At 38.6% G+C, this 14,122-nt stretch overlaps 1 long non-coding RNA gene across 1 annotated transcript in view; it reads left to right on the top strand.

Moving 5' to 3' along the window:
- Nucleotides 1-14,122, top strand: part of LOC135106686 (uncharacterized) — a 280,738-nt gene that overhangs the window by 207,018 nt on the left and 59,598 nt on the right. The window contains exon 4 of the long non-coding RNA XR_010271406.1: nucleotides 5,282-5,332. This is a non-coding gene — a long non-coding RNA (uncharacterized LOC135106686). The remainder of the gene's footprint in view (nucleotides 1-5,281; nucleotides 5,333-14,122) is intronic.

Raw genomic sequence — 14,122 nt, 5'->3', positions numbered from 1 at the left:
TGGTGGTGATGGTGGAAGAGGTACTATTACAGTAGGGGCATGAATGAGCGGATCGCCATCGAGTAACTGAGGTTTAAGGGAATCTTTCAGACAGAATGAAAGGCTTGGCAAGGATGACGTCACCTCAGTTAAGCTGATGAGGGGCGTATACAAAGCATCTTGGCATCTCAGACTGTACTCGCAGGTGTGCTGTTTTTTGTGTTGTTTAGTATAGTTGTTTTCTGGCCAGCTTCCCGCACCATGCATGAAGGACTTGGTGTTGTGCTGGTTCAGGGTTAGTACTTCTCTCGTGAGGTGGATTATTATTATTATTATTATTATTATTTTTTTTTTTTTTTTTTTTTTTCATATAGGAGGGACACCGGCTGAGATGCCGGTCCCCGAATAGGTTCCGAAGCGGTAGTCAAAAATTGAAGGATAAATGTCTTGGAGGTAAACCTCCCTCTTGAAGGAATTCAATCCATAGGAAGGTGGAAATACAGAAGCATGCAGGGAGTTCCAGAGTTTACCAGAGAAAGAAATGAATGATTGAGAATACTGGTTAACTCTTGCATTAGAAAGGTGGAGAGAATAGGGGTGACAGAAAGAAGAAAGTTTTGTGCAGCGAGACCGCGGGAGGAGGAGAGGCATGCAGTTAACAAGATCAGAAGTGCAGTTAGCATGAGAGTAGCGGTAGAAAATAGCAAGAGATGCAACATTGCGGCGATGAGAGAGAAGCTGAAGACAGTCAGTTAAAGGAAAGGAGTTGATGAGACAAAAAGCTTTTGATTCCACCCTGTCTAAAAGATCGGTATGAGTGGAGCCCCCAGCCATGTGAAGCACTCCATACATGGACGGATAAGGCCCTTGTACAGAGTTAGCAGCTGGGTGGGTGAGAAAACTGACGGAGATGTCTCAGAACGCCTAACTTCATAGAATATGTTTTAACTAGAAATGAGGGAAAGAAGAAGAAGCAAAGGTATTAGAGATGTTTTTGGCTAGATGCCAGAAGTCACGAGGGAGGTTAAATCTTGAAAGATTTTGACACTTTCCATTAATGAAGGAGTTTTTGGCTAGTTTGAGAACAGACTTGGCATGGTTCTGGGCAAAAATATAAGGTGCATGAGATTCTGGTGATGGAAGGTATCTTTTGTGGGCCACCTCTATCATGTATAGCGCGAGAACAGGCTGTGTTAAATCAAGATTCGGAAGGTTTAGGTCGAGAAAAAGAGTGAGGAATGTACGCCTCTATGCCAGATGCTATCACCTCTGTTATGTGCTCGACACACAGAAACTGCAAAATACCTCCTCAGGTCCCCCCCAACTAGCAAAGGCAAAACGCCAGAGGCACCTCCGCTTAGGGGGATCCTGAGGAGGGATTAGAGCGATAGGACAAGATACAGATATGAGATTGTGACCGGAGGAGCCCAACGGAGAAAAAAGAGTAACAGCATAAGGAGGATTAGAGGTTAGGAAAAGGTCAAGAATGTTGGGCGTATCCCCAAGACGGTCAGGAATACGAGTCGGGTGTTGCACCAATTGCTCTAGATCGTGGAGGATAGCAGAGTTGAAGTCTAGTTCACCAAGATGGTCAGTGATGGGAGAAGAAAGCCAAAGCTGGTGGTGAACATTGAAGTCTCCAAAATGGAGATCTCTGCAAAAGGGAAGAGTCAGAATGTGCTCCACTTTGGAAGTTAAGTATTCAAAGAATTTCTTATAGTCAGAGGAGTTGGGTAAGAGGTACAAAGCGCAGATAAATTTAGTTTGAGAGTGACTCTGTAGTCGTAGCCAGATGGTGGAAAACTCAAAAGATTGAAGAGCGTGGGCACGAGAGCAGGTTAAGTCGTTGCGCACATAAACGCAACATCCAAATTTGGATTGAAAATGAGGATAGAGAAAGTAGTAGGGAATAGGAAAAGGGCTGCTGTCAGTTACCTCAGACACCTGTGTGAAGATGAGGTTTAGAAGAGGAGAGGTAGTGTTCTACAGATAAAAAATTAGATCTAAGATCGCGAATGTTGCAGAAGTTAATGAAGAAAAAGTTGAGGGGGTGTCAAGACACTTAGGGTCGATACCAGAAAAGCAGTCCGACCTGGGGATATTTGTGGTCCCCTCCCAAGATGGGGAATCCGAGGCTGGTGTAGGAGTCGCCATGATAATTTTGAATTTTTGAGTGAAGGGTGTGTGTGTGTGTGTGTGTGTGTGTGTGATTAGGTGCTTGTAGTTTTGTGTGAAGGAAGAGAGTTGTCTTTAGAGGGCAGGCTGTGACTGCCCCCTTGTGTTGTGAGACACAAGTTAGGTCACAGTTGAGTTTAATGATAAGTTCACAGCACCCCCTGATCCAATGCTTTAGACCTCATTGGGAGTAATTATCGTTTCAGCAGGTGCGTACTGCCTCCTCCCGATAATGTTAGTGACCAAGGTTAAAAAGATACATGAAGAAAGTTCTTCTCCCCAACTTGTGTAGAAAAAGGTGCCTTCCTTCCATTATCAGCAGAAGAAAAATCACTTCCTTCCTCAGCCAATGAAAAATCGCCTTATCCCCGCAAGGGTAAGAAACCCCTTCCGTCCATTATCAGGAAAAAAAGTAATTTTCATCCCACAACAAAGAAGAAAAATTCTCTCGCAGGGAGAAAATGTTTTCTTCACACTAGAAGAGAAAAGAGTAATCTCATACAATAAATGAAAAAATCCTATTTTCACAGAGGGAAAAGAAACGGCATTGGTAAAGGGGGTTCTTCCTAGGAGCAAAAATTAAAGTTCTCTTCACCATAAGTGAAAACGGTAAAAAAATAGTTCTTCCAGTACAACGGAAAAAAAAAATAAAATAAAATTCTTCCTCTCACCTCGCCAAAGAAGGGTCCCCCATCTGCAAAGGAGAAAAGATCTCCCTACCACAAGGGAAAAAAGAAGAACCAGGTGGGACCTTTTTACCAGCGTAGAGGAAAATACATAAATATCCTAAATTATGGGGAAAACATCTTCACAAAGTAAGAATAGAAAACATCCTCTCTTCCACTAAAGGTATAGAGCCTCTCTCTCTCTCTCTCTCTCTCTCTCTCTCTCTCTCTCTCTCTCTCTCTCTCTCTCTCTCTCTCTCTCTCTCTCTCTCTCTCTCTCTCTCTCTCTCTCTCTCTCTCTCTCTCTCTCTCTCTCTCTCTCTCTCTCTCTCTCTCTCTCTCTCTCTCTCTCTCTCTCTCTCTCTCTCTCTCTCTCTCTCTCTCTCTCTCTCTCTCTCTTTTGTGTTGTTGAAGTGAGTTTATGCGTTCTGCTGTTCATTATGACTGAATTGTAGCAGACAAGAGTTATGAATGGACTTATTCTGCGGCTAGTGACGGAGAGATGTGTATAGTACATGTTACAACGTTAATTATATCATTTTTTTTATTACGAACATAATAGTGTTTTGGTTGTTTGAGGCGAATTATTTATTAGTGAGTGCAGTCTCTCTCTCTCTCTCTCTCTCCCTCTCTCTCTCTCTCTCTCTCTCTCTCTCTCTCTCTCTCTCTCTCTCTCTCTCTCTCTCTCTCTCTCTCTCGTTCTTTTTTTTTTTTTAACGCAGCAACAATGCATGACTCGTGTTACGATGTAATACAAATTATTGAAATTATGGTATTATAATAGATTTTAATCAGCGTTAAAAGTCACGATTTATATCAGGTTCATTGTTTCTTTTTTCAATTATTATTATTATTATTATTATTATTATTATTATTATTATTATTATGATTATTATTATTATTATTATTATTATTATTATTATTAGTTTTTTTTTTCTTATCCCACTGACCTGAATATAGAACACCAAAATGTAGGAAGGTAATTCATTTATAGAGATATATTTCATCATGATTATTTTTTTTCCATGCCTTTATTCTCTGCCTCTGTAATTGTTTGGCTACCGTACATACTGTACTCAATTAGTACCTCCATAAGTACAATGTCATTTTCGTGGGAAGCTCCAGATTATTTCTTCCAACAACCGTGTTATTCTTAGTGCACCATTTAAAGAGCATGGTTCTGGCAACAATGTATGGAATTCCTCTCAATCCTTATAAGGTGTAATGAATGTTCCTAAGCTGCTATTTACGGCTGTTACTTCCTTTACGTTACCTTTCCCAAAAACGTTATTCCTTGTAGTTTTCATAAACCTAAACCAATGAATAAGATGTATTTGTTTTCTTCCATATTTTACGGAAATATCCCTGAATGAAAAATGTGTATCTTACCTTATTATTCTATACCAATATAAAAGTGCACTCTTACAAAAATGTGTAGAATGAGAGATACAGACGTGATAATGGATGTTTATGAGTATCAGGTAATACATGAGACGATTTGGAAGAACAGGAGACGCACATTATGTTGTAGATTTGATCGGTACTTCTCTCTCTCTCTCTCTCTCTCTCTCTCTCTCTCTCTCTCTCTCTCTCTCTCTCTCTCTCTCTCTCTCTCTCTCTCTCTCTCTCTCTCTCTCTCTCTTTCTTTCTCTCTTTCTCTCTCTGCACAAGCCAAGGTAATCAACCACCGGTTGCGAGAAGGTACTGCATGTCTTGAATAGCTGGGAACAAACAACACGAAGCAGCAGAAAGAGTTGAGGGATTAAAAGGCTGCAAATCAACAGAAGCCCTTACGGATCTGCGGGTTCTATAGCTAGTGGCAAAATATGAGACAGAAGAGGATGACTATCTGTGGCTGGTGAGACATCACAAAAAAAATGGAGTAGCCATCCCAGTTAGGAATATGAACCAGAGTTATGTACAGGTAGCCCAGTGGTGAGATATAAATTCACAAGTAGGGCATACAAGAGCCAGGAACAGTAACGAACCACTAGAGACAGAGGCGGCGACGGCAATAACAAAGCAGGCCTCTGCAATAGATGGCAGCCAGAGAACAATAGACAGAAGGCAACTTCCTCTTAGCGCACATTCTTTGTAACATTGGAAAATCCGCCAATTCTTCGGAGGTTATAATGTGAATCCTACACCGTGTCGCTATTTTGTCGTAAGTGGAGTATGTTAAGTTTAAAACTTCCGACTATAATACTCGTAATTAATTGGGTGGCGACAGTACCAGGAGCAGAACAATATGAGTGAGTCGCAGCAACCGAGAGGTGACAGTTGCCAGTTGTGACCAAGTGACCGGCACACTAGCACCAAACGCTCTCTCTCTCTCTCTCTCTCTCTCTCTCTCTCTCTCTCTCTCTCAACAAAATTTAAGATACAAACCCTAAGTAGAACACAATCTTATATGGTGCGAAGAAAATATTATTTTGAAAATAAATATAATTATTTCTTTTCAGATGGATCGACTTTACGCCTGAGCAAGTCTAGTGCTGACTTGCTGGTCCCAGGTATGAGCAATCCGCCGGCTAATGTCAGGTGAATTATGTACTTATGGTAATTGATTTTTTTTTTTTTGAGGATAATACCTCAAAGCGCACTAGTTATCGACTGTATAATACTACATTTATTTGTTGTCCTCCAAGCATCACGACAGTCATGCATTCCGCAAAATTGTCCAGGTTATTGTTTATCTTGAAAAGTGGTAATTTCTGCATTTACTAGCCCAGTGTTTGTCAACCTGAAGTGCTAGTATCTCAAGTGGATCCTAAAATACATAAATATAATAGCAGTACAATGTCAGTTTATATCGCAAGGGATACACAGGTATCGAAGGGACACTTTTTTGACACGTGTATTTCTTTCTGTTTTAACTTCATTCGTGCCAATGCATTTTAGCATGATAATGAAAAGCACATTTGTATGAACATTCCGCACTCTGGTAGGAAGTCTGCATCACTAAATTTTGCGGTACACGCTTGATACGTGCTGAGAATGGAAAAAAATAAATGATCAAGCAACACTTTTCGTCACTTTACCCCTGTAGTTCTGTAACAGACTTACATAAAACAATAGCATGTCTAGGTTTCCGTTAAAAAAATGTTATATGTCTCATGTCACCGCTCGGCATTTACAGTAGGTATAGATCGTCCATGTTATTTAATTAAGTGCAATCTTACCGTGAGCTGCTCATAACAGCATGATAAGTAATCACACACACACACACACACACACAGAGAGAGAGAGAGAGAGAGAGAGAGAGAGAGAGAGAGAGAGAGAGAGAGAGAGAGAGAGAGAGAGAGAGAGAATGCATGTGTGCACGAACGTACACAACATCGATCCAGACCTTACCTGCGAACAGCCATGTTACTTACTCTTTTATCTACATATAACACAAGTCATTCATTCATTCATGCTCCTTTACACTTTAGGCCGGTATCCTTATTCACCACCATTGTCGAATGATTTGTCACGGTGCGACACGATGACTTATTGCACATAGTAGAAATTGTACAAGAAAGCTGCAATGAATGATAATAAGATAGGCTATACTGTTCCTTTGCTGCTATTGGCAAGCGTAGCAACGACTGGAGTTTGATACAGACCATTAGTTTGTTGCTGACCCACATCAACTCTGCTAACAATATATATATTCTATCTCGTACGATATATATATATATATATATATATATATATATATATATATATATATATATATATATATATATATATATATATATATATATATATATATATATATATATATATATATATATATATATATATATATATATATATATATATATATATATATATTTACGTGTCAAGAGCACCGTTCTATACTAATAACAATTAGAAAAAATAAAAAAAATAAAAACGTTCACAATGCCTTTCACTTAAAGAAGGATCGGGGACCAGGAGGGATGGTGAAGTTAGTTTTCCGTGGTATTAACGTACGTATTACTTCAGATTCCAGCATTTTACAGATCGTACTTAAGTATTAGTATAACAGCGTTTACTGTAGTAAAGGAAAACCACCACAAAATGAGGTGAAATTCTGGAGATAACAAGATATACTAAGAACTGTCAAAATGTCTTTACACCAATATATTCTATAATATATTACTATTACTACTACTAATACTGCTGCTACTGCTACTACTACTACTACTACTACTACTACTACTACTACTAATACTACTACTACTACTACTACCACCTCGATCTCACCTCACCTAACCTTTCCCAGTGCCTGTCCACTGGAGAAATACATTCTCAAACACTCTCTTCCTTTCCTCCCTTGGATTATCATAAGGGCTCATGTTAATCCTTCTTTTTTTCTGTTTCGCTCTCTTTGATGTAAATTTTACGCTTAGCAGATAAATAGAGTCTGTGCTCCCCATATGCAGTTAGTCGGGGATCAGTAGGTAGTCGAGTTCTGAGGCAAGTCAAGTCTGTACACTCTCTACCCCAAATATACTGAAGAACTACAAGATATAATTCCTTCATTTCACAGTCTCCTTCCTGAATGAGGCAGGGAAAGGATGGCACGTTACATAATGGCGTCAGCGGTGCACCTGGCGGTACACATTCACTCGAGACAACGTAAGGATGAAATCATGATTAATAAATTGCTTATGCTGAAAATAAAATTCTTGCTGTTGATTCAAAGGGAAAATAAAAATGTGTGCAATTGACATGTAGCCTTAGCATGCAGTTATTTTGTAAATAACAAAACTAATATTAAGGTTTCAGGGTAAGAATTAAGCCTTAACATAAGAAGGTCTGGCAGTGGTGAGATCATCATCGTTTCTGGTCAGTTTAACACGCTGCAGGCAGTCTCACGAGAGTATTATTGGCGACTTCTGACGACAGGAACTTGAAGTCACAGGGGATTGATTTGCTCCTTGAGCTTGTGAGGCAGAGGCACTTGTTAAGCTTCATTACTGTTACTGTATTTCAGATGTGTCATGGTAAAGAAAAAGAAAGTGTTTTGCGCTTAAGGTCGAGTCTACAAGGCTCCTCTTTATAGTTTGTTATAGATAACAAATTCTAAAGAGGCGGCACCAGCGCAATGAATGCAGTAAAGAGAACTGGTTATAAATTACAGTGTACGTCAGTGTTACTGATATTGTGAAACTCGTGATCACTACCACCACCACCACCAGCGCCGCCCCCTCATACATATCTATCCGCAGATTGTCATAGACTCGTGACTACAACTAAAACCACCACTACCACCATCATCTGTCCATACTTATCCCATGGCACCTTGCTATAGATTCATCATCACCATTACCACCACCATCCCCACCATCGCCACTCCATACCCCACCCCCCACCTCAGCACCTTCCCATAGATTCGCAGGTAACGCTCTATTGATACAATTAATCTCCTAATGTCATGTATCTTTCAGAGGATTAATTCATTTATGAAGCTGACCAGTGAGTGGGAAACAGTAGTAGTAGTAGTAGTAGTAGTAAGAGTAGTAGTAGTAGTAGTAGTAGTAGTAGTAGTAGTAGTAGTAGTAGTAGTAGTAGTAGTAGTAGTAGTAGAGCGTGACAACCGAGTGAACTTTTTTTTTCACTGCCTGGAAGCAAAGGCAGTATTTGTTTTGGATTGTAATAACTGATTTTAGACACAAATTATTTGTAATGGGAAAATTAATGAACCAGTCTTCACAAAGAGCGTCATCTTATCGTTGTTTACCTTCCATAACGCATCACCCGGCATCGATGAACCATGCGTTCTTGGTGCTAGGAGTGACATAGTGAGTCTGCTGCCTCAGTGAATTTTAGAATACAGAATATTTCATCACATACATATTATAAATGAAGGCAATCGAATTTGAATATTTCATAGTGTGTGTGTGTGTGTGTGTGTGGTGCAAGAGCATAAGTCGGTCAGGCTATCACTCAGTTAATCAGTCGACCAGTCAGTCAGTCAGTGAACTAACCAATGTTACTATATATCACTCAAACAGTGAATCGTTTAATTTGTTAGTCAGTCAGTCAGGTATTTCGTCAGTTCCTAATTAATCGATCAATCATTCAATCAACCGGTCGGTCATTCACTCATCATTCAGGAGACTGGTCGTATGCAACAGTTACCATTATGAGGCGCTTGTTATTTCCAAAATTATCTGAGTAAGTCGTGAAGTGTTTTACTGCTATAATTCAATTATCCTCATAGGCTATCAAAACTCTAAAGGAAAAGAATCACATAAACCACATAAACCTCCATACCTTGCCATCAGGAGAGCTAGGAAATCGCCGCGGACACTCTGATGGACAACCATAATCGGGAATGTGTGACGTAATAACGTGGTGGTAGTGAGTGAGGTGAATACGTGGTGCGCCTAAAGTGTGATTGATGCAATGGGATGTGGTATTATGTCGAAGAGTGAAGAAGCAAGGGCGGGGTCAGAGGTGTCTGGTAGGAGAAAGGGAGGAAGAAGAAAGCGGTAAACATTTCGTGAGAGACGATGTTTATTATTTTCATCCGATTTGCACGCTATTTAATGAAGCAGAAAAGGAGATCTATAAATCACTCAATACGTATTTGGAGACTCTCCGTGTTTTGGAACACTAATCACAACTATGAGAAACCCATTTCTCTTTAAAGGAACAAAAACCTTTTCCTGAATATAAGACCATAATAAAGCTGATCCACACACACACACACACACACACACACACACACACACACACACACACACACACACACACACACACACACACACACACACACACACACACACACACACACAAGAAAAAAAAACTCAAAACAACCATACCTCAATAAAGCTACAAGAGTGTTGGTTTCACAACACTTATCCTCTAATTTGGATGAACCTTTTGGCCTTTGTTTTTCTTTTTCTATTTTTTTTTTTTTTCTTACGAAAGAGGGTGGTGGTGGTGGTGGTGGTGGTAAACAAAACATGAAAAAAAATTCCACTTAGGCACCATTTCCAAAAGAAACGTCAAAAGAATCATCGAAATTTGAAGGATAAGTGTCTTGAAACCTCCCTCTTGAAAGAGTTCAAGTGATAGGAAGGAGGGAATACAGAAACAGGCAGGGAGTTCCAGAGTTTACCAGAGAAAGGAATGAATGATTGAGAATATTGGTTAACTTTTGCGTTAGAGAGGTGGATAGAACAGGAATGAAAGAAGAAAGTCTTGTGCAACGAGGGCGCGGGAGGAGGGGCGGTATGCAGTTAGCAAGATCAGAAGAGCAGTTGGCATGAAAATAACGGTAGAAGATAGTAAGAGATGCAACATTGTGGTGATAAGAAAGAGGCTGAAGACAGTCAGTTAGGAGGAGTTGATATGACGAAAAGCTTTTGATTCTACACTGTTTAAAATAGCGGTATGAGTGGAACCCCACCCCCCATACATGTAAAGGATACTCCACACATGGTTGGATAAGGCCCCTGTACAGAGTTAGCAGCTGGGAGTTGGTGGAAAAAAACTAGCAGAGATGATTCAGAATGCTTAACTTCATAGAAACTTTTTTTTTTTTTTAACTAGAGACGAGATGTGAAGTTTCCAGTTTAGATTATAAGTAAAAGACAGACCGAGGATGTTCAGTGTAGAAGATGGGGACAGTTAAGCGTCATTGAAGAAGAGGGGATAGTTATCTGAAAGATTGTGTCGAGTTAATAAATGGAGAAACTGATTTTTTTAAGCATTGAACAATACTATGTTTGCTCCACCCCATCAGAAATTTTGGAGAGATCAAAAGTCAGGCGTTCTGTGGCTTCACTGCGTGAATTATTAACTTCCTGAAGGGTTCGTCGTCGAGGAAAAGACGTGGAAAAGTGCAGGGTGGTAACATCAGCGTAAGAGTGGATAGGACAAGAAGTTTGGTTTGGAAGATCATTGATGAATAACAGGAAGAGAGTTGGTGACAGGACAGAACCTTGAGAAACACAACTGTTAATGGATTTAGGGGAACAGTGACCATCTACCACAGCAGCAATGGAACGGTCAGAAAGGAAACTTGAGCTGAAGTTACAGAAAGAAGGATAGAAGCCGTAGGAGGGTAGTTTAGGAATCAAAGCTTTGTGCCAGAATCTAAAAAAAAGCTTTTGATATGTCTGAGGCAACTGCAAACGTTTCACTAAAATTTCTAAAAGAGGATGACCAAGATTTAGTAAGGAAAGCCAGAAGACTGGCAGTCTGTGGTCCCTTTTGTTTCGCCCTTTTGTTGCCGTAGGCTAGTGCCATTTTACAAAAAAAAAAAGTTCAACTCTCTTTAAAGAAAATAAAAGGAAAAAGGAAGCAACTGAAAGCAGTTATGGGAAGTATAACCGAGTTTGCTAACGTTTCTAAAGGTTTTTTTTTTTTTTTTTGCTGGAAAGATTTTGTGATTTTCCTCGGATCGATGATGTCATGGGTTACAAGAAAATTCGTATTAATTTATAATAACTGAATGAATATTTAAGGCTGGAAGAACTGGGTTTTGTATCTGATGACTGAGATTTTGTTTTCAGTAGATAGTTTTTTGTAAGTTCCAAATTTGTGAGCATCAGTCGCAATGCCGCCAGTAATTTGATAACAAACCGTTATCTTTATTCAGATAACGCTATGTAACAGAATTTCCCTTTTGTCTTGCCCTCTGCCCCAAACCATAATTTTCCAGTTATTTCCATCTAAACAAAATAGACAAAAGTAATTTTTATCCTGAAACTTTGCTTTTGTGTTTAGAACAATGAATTTCCATTTTTGCCTTATTTCATTATAGTATGGGTTACTATTGGTTCTCATGTCAGTTAAAGACCTTTGCAAAATCTCATTTGCTTATCTAATTGCTTTTGAAATGTTGCAAATAAGTTAAAACAATGAAAGAAAGAATACAAAGTGTTCTAAAGATTTTTTGTTTTAATAAGATCATTCTTGAACTGACCAGATCTAGCAAGAAATTTCTCATATTTAGAAGAATTTGCTTACATTTCAGAAACTTTTAGAAGTTTCTAGAACATTTAAGAATATTCTGTTCATTTCCAGAATATTCTAGAACTTTCTAGAATACAGTAAAAATATGTAGAAGTATCAAGAATTTTCTAGAATCTACAAGAATTTTCTAGAAAGATTCAGAATATTCTAAAGTAGGTTCAAGAATATTTTTGAAAGATTGAGAACATTTTGAAACACATTCTAGAAAGACTAAGAATATTCTAGTGTACTGCTTGATAATATAAAAATAGGTGCTTGCAGACCACTACTCTATTCTGCTTTGGCTGCCTGCGGAGATACATCACAAGAGGTGAAATGGCATCAAGAGGCTGCAATCATTCTCCAGGGTCCATATCCTAGATGCTCACCTCGACAAATTCAAGGGGAATATGGTAGCATATTCAGAGGAACAAGGGAAGCGCTTCCACCAAGATATAATGAACTTTGAACAAAGATATCAGGGATCCTTCAATGAAAACATGATAGGAGACTACATTTGGGGGTTCGTACATGAAGTGATTTTATTGTATTCATGCAAATCGAGAAAAATTCTTCATTTTTAATCCTAAAAAAATAGTTTCAGAAGTCTTAAAATAAATTTGTGTCATTTGATTTTTTGTTTGTTTTTGTTTTCTGTCCAAAAATGGTGAAAATGGTGAAATTTAGCTGCTTTCGGGCAAAAAATCTTTCTAAAAGCCAGAAAAGCAAAGTTTGACAGGAATAATGGACATTTTCTATTGTTTTGCAATGAAGAGTTGGAAAATAACACTTGCTTGTCAAAGACAAAAATCGTGTTACATAGTGTAATTAGTGGTAGTTGTAAGAGGGGCTGGGTCTGGTAGTAATATAACACACACACACACACACACACACGTATTACCGTGTAAATTCTTATTTCTTATGTCGGATGCTTTTGAGCTTTCACTCAAATATCAATGGTATGAGTATACAAAATTTTAAGTCTGGCCTCTTTGTGAAGGAGGCCTGAAAGGAATAAAAATGTAGTTTCTGACCTGGTTATCTGTTCGTGGAAACTGTTCGGGTTTAGTTAGGCTTGGACACTCTTCATGGCTTTCGTAAAATAACCTGTGTGCATTTGATTGCAATCACTTAACACTTTATCACAATTATTTAAAATAAGAACATATGGGAAGCTGCCAGTAGATAGATAAGTAACAGTCCCACAAGTGGGACTCCTTGTATAAAACATACCAACCTATTTCCGCTTTTCCAATCCATAAATCTATCTATTCTTATTTTAAATCTCTCCATTGAATCATCACTAACGATCTGATTACTGAATCTATTCGATTAATCTATTTGAGTGTCAGTTTCTTATCTTTTTTTTTTAAGTAATTTTATCAAGCTTAGACTCTTTATTTCTTATATTTTCTTTATTACTTGCCTTGAAAATTTCGTTGTCATTCTTGATATATCTCACACCACAAAAATCTCTCCATCAGATCTCTTTTTAATACGCGCTTTTATGAGAAATGTGAATTTGAAAGCTCCTGTCTCCTTTCGTAAAAAAAATATTTCTTATCCATTTAATCTTTTCATCTTTCTAGTCATTTTCATCTGCATCGATTCAAACAGACCTAAATCCTTCGTGTGACATCGGCCCAGAACCGAACAGCGTAATTTGGATGATGTTTGACCAGTGCCAAATAAAACTTTAATATTACTGATGGACTTCTACTTCTAAAGTTACTAAAGTTAAATTATAATGCACAGTTTGCTCTATTTCTGTCCTCTATGCATTGTTTTTTTGTGACGGAAATCAGAACTTTTTACAAGTATAATTCCTAAATCTTTCTCTGGCCTCTGATCTTATTAAGATTTCTTTCTTTATTGTGCACCTATTAGCTATATTTCCTTTACCTACGTTAAACACTTTCCCTCTGTTAATATTAAGTTCTATTCATCATCTATCTGTCCATTCATACATCTAATATAAGTCTATCTGCAGGGTCACTGCATCAGAACCCGACCTTATTACTTTATTAACGTAGATGGATCCCAGCGAGCTTTGTTCCGGCCATGGTAAAAAGACCAGACTCTTTTCCTTGGTCCCAGTGCCCACACACAGCTGCGGTTTCAAGCAGCCACGCTCTGTATGCCTTGTTATGATCTAATTATCTGGAATGTAGTTGAAGTATTGGCCAGGCATAAGATCAATAGATGACCACCAACCACCAAACAGGATATGTATCGCTTTTTACTCACCTTAACCATGGATTTCCTCTTTCATGTGGTCGATGGTGAGTAACAAACTTTGGTCGCAACTCGCGGTCACTAATCAAGTAGCACAATACTTAGTTTCGGGAAGAGCCGTTCTCGTC

This window comes from Scylla paramamosain, chromosome 14 (genome assembly GCF_035594125.1).
Source record: "Scylla paramamosain isolate STU-SP2022 chromosome 14, ASM3559412v1, whole genome shotgun sequence".
In the NCBI taxonomy this organism is placed as follows: domain Eukaryota; kingdom Metazoa; phylum Arthropoda; class Malacostraca; order Decapoda; family Portunidae; genus Scylla; species Scylla paramamosain.
This window is presented reverse-complemented; position numbering and strand designations above follow the sequence as displayed.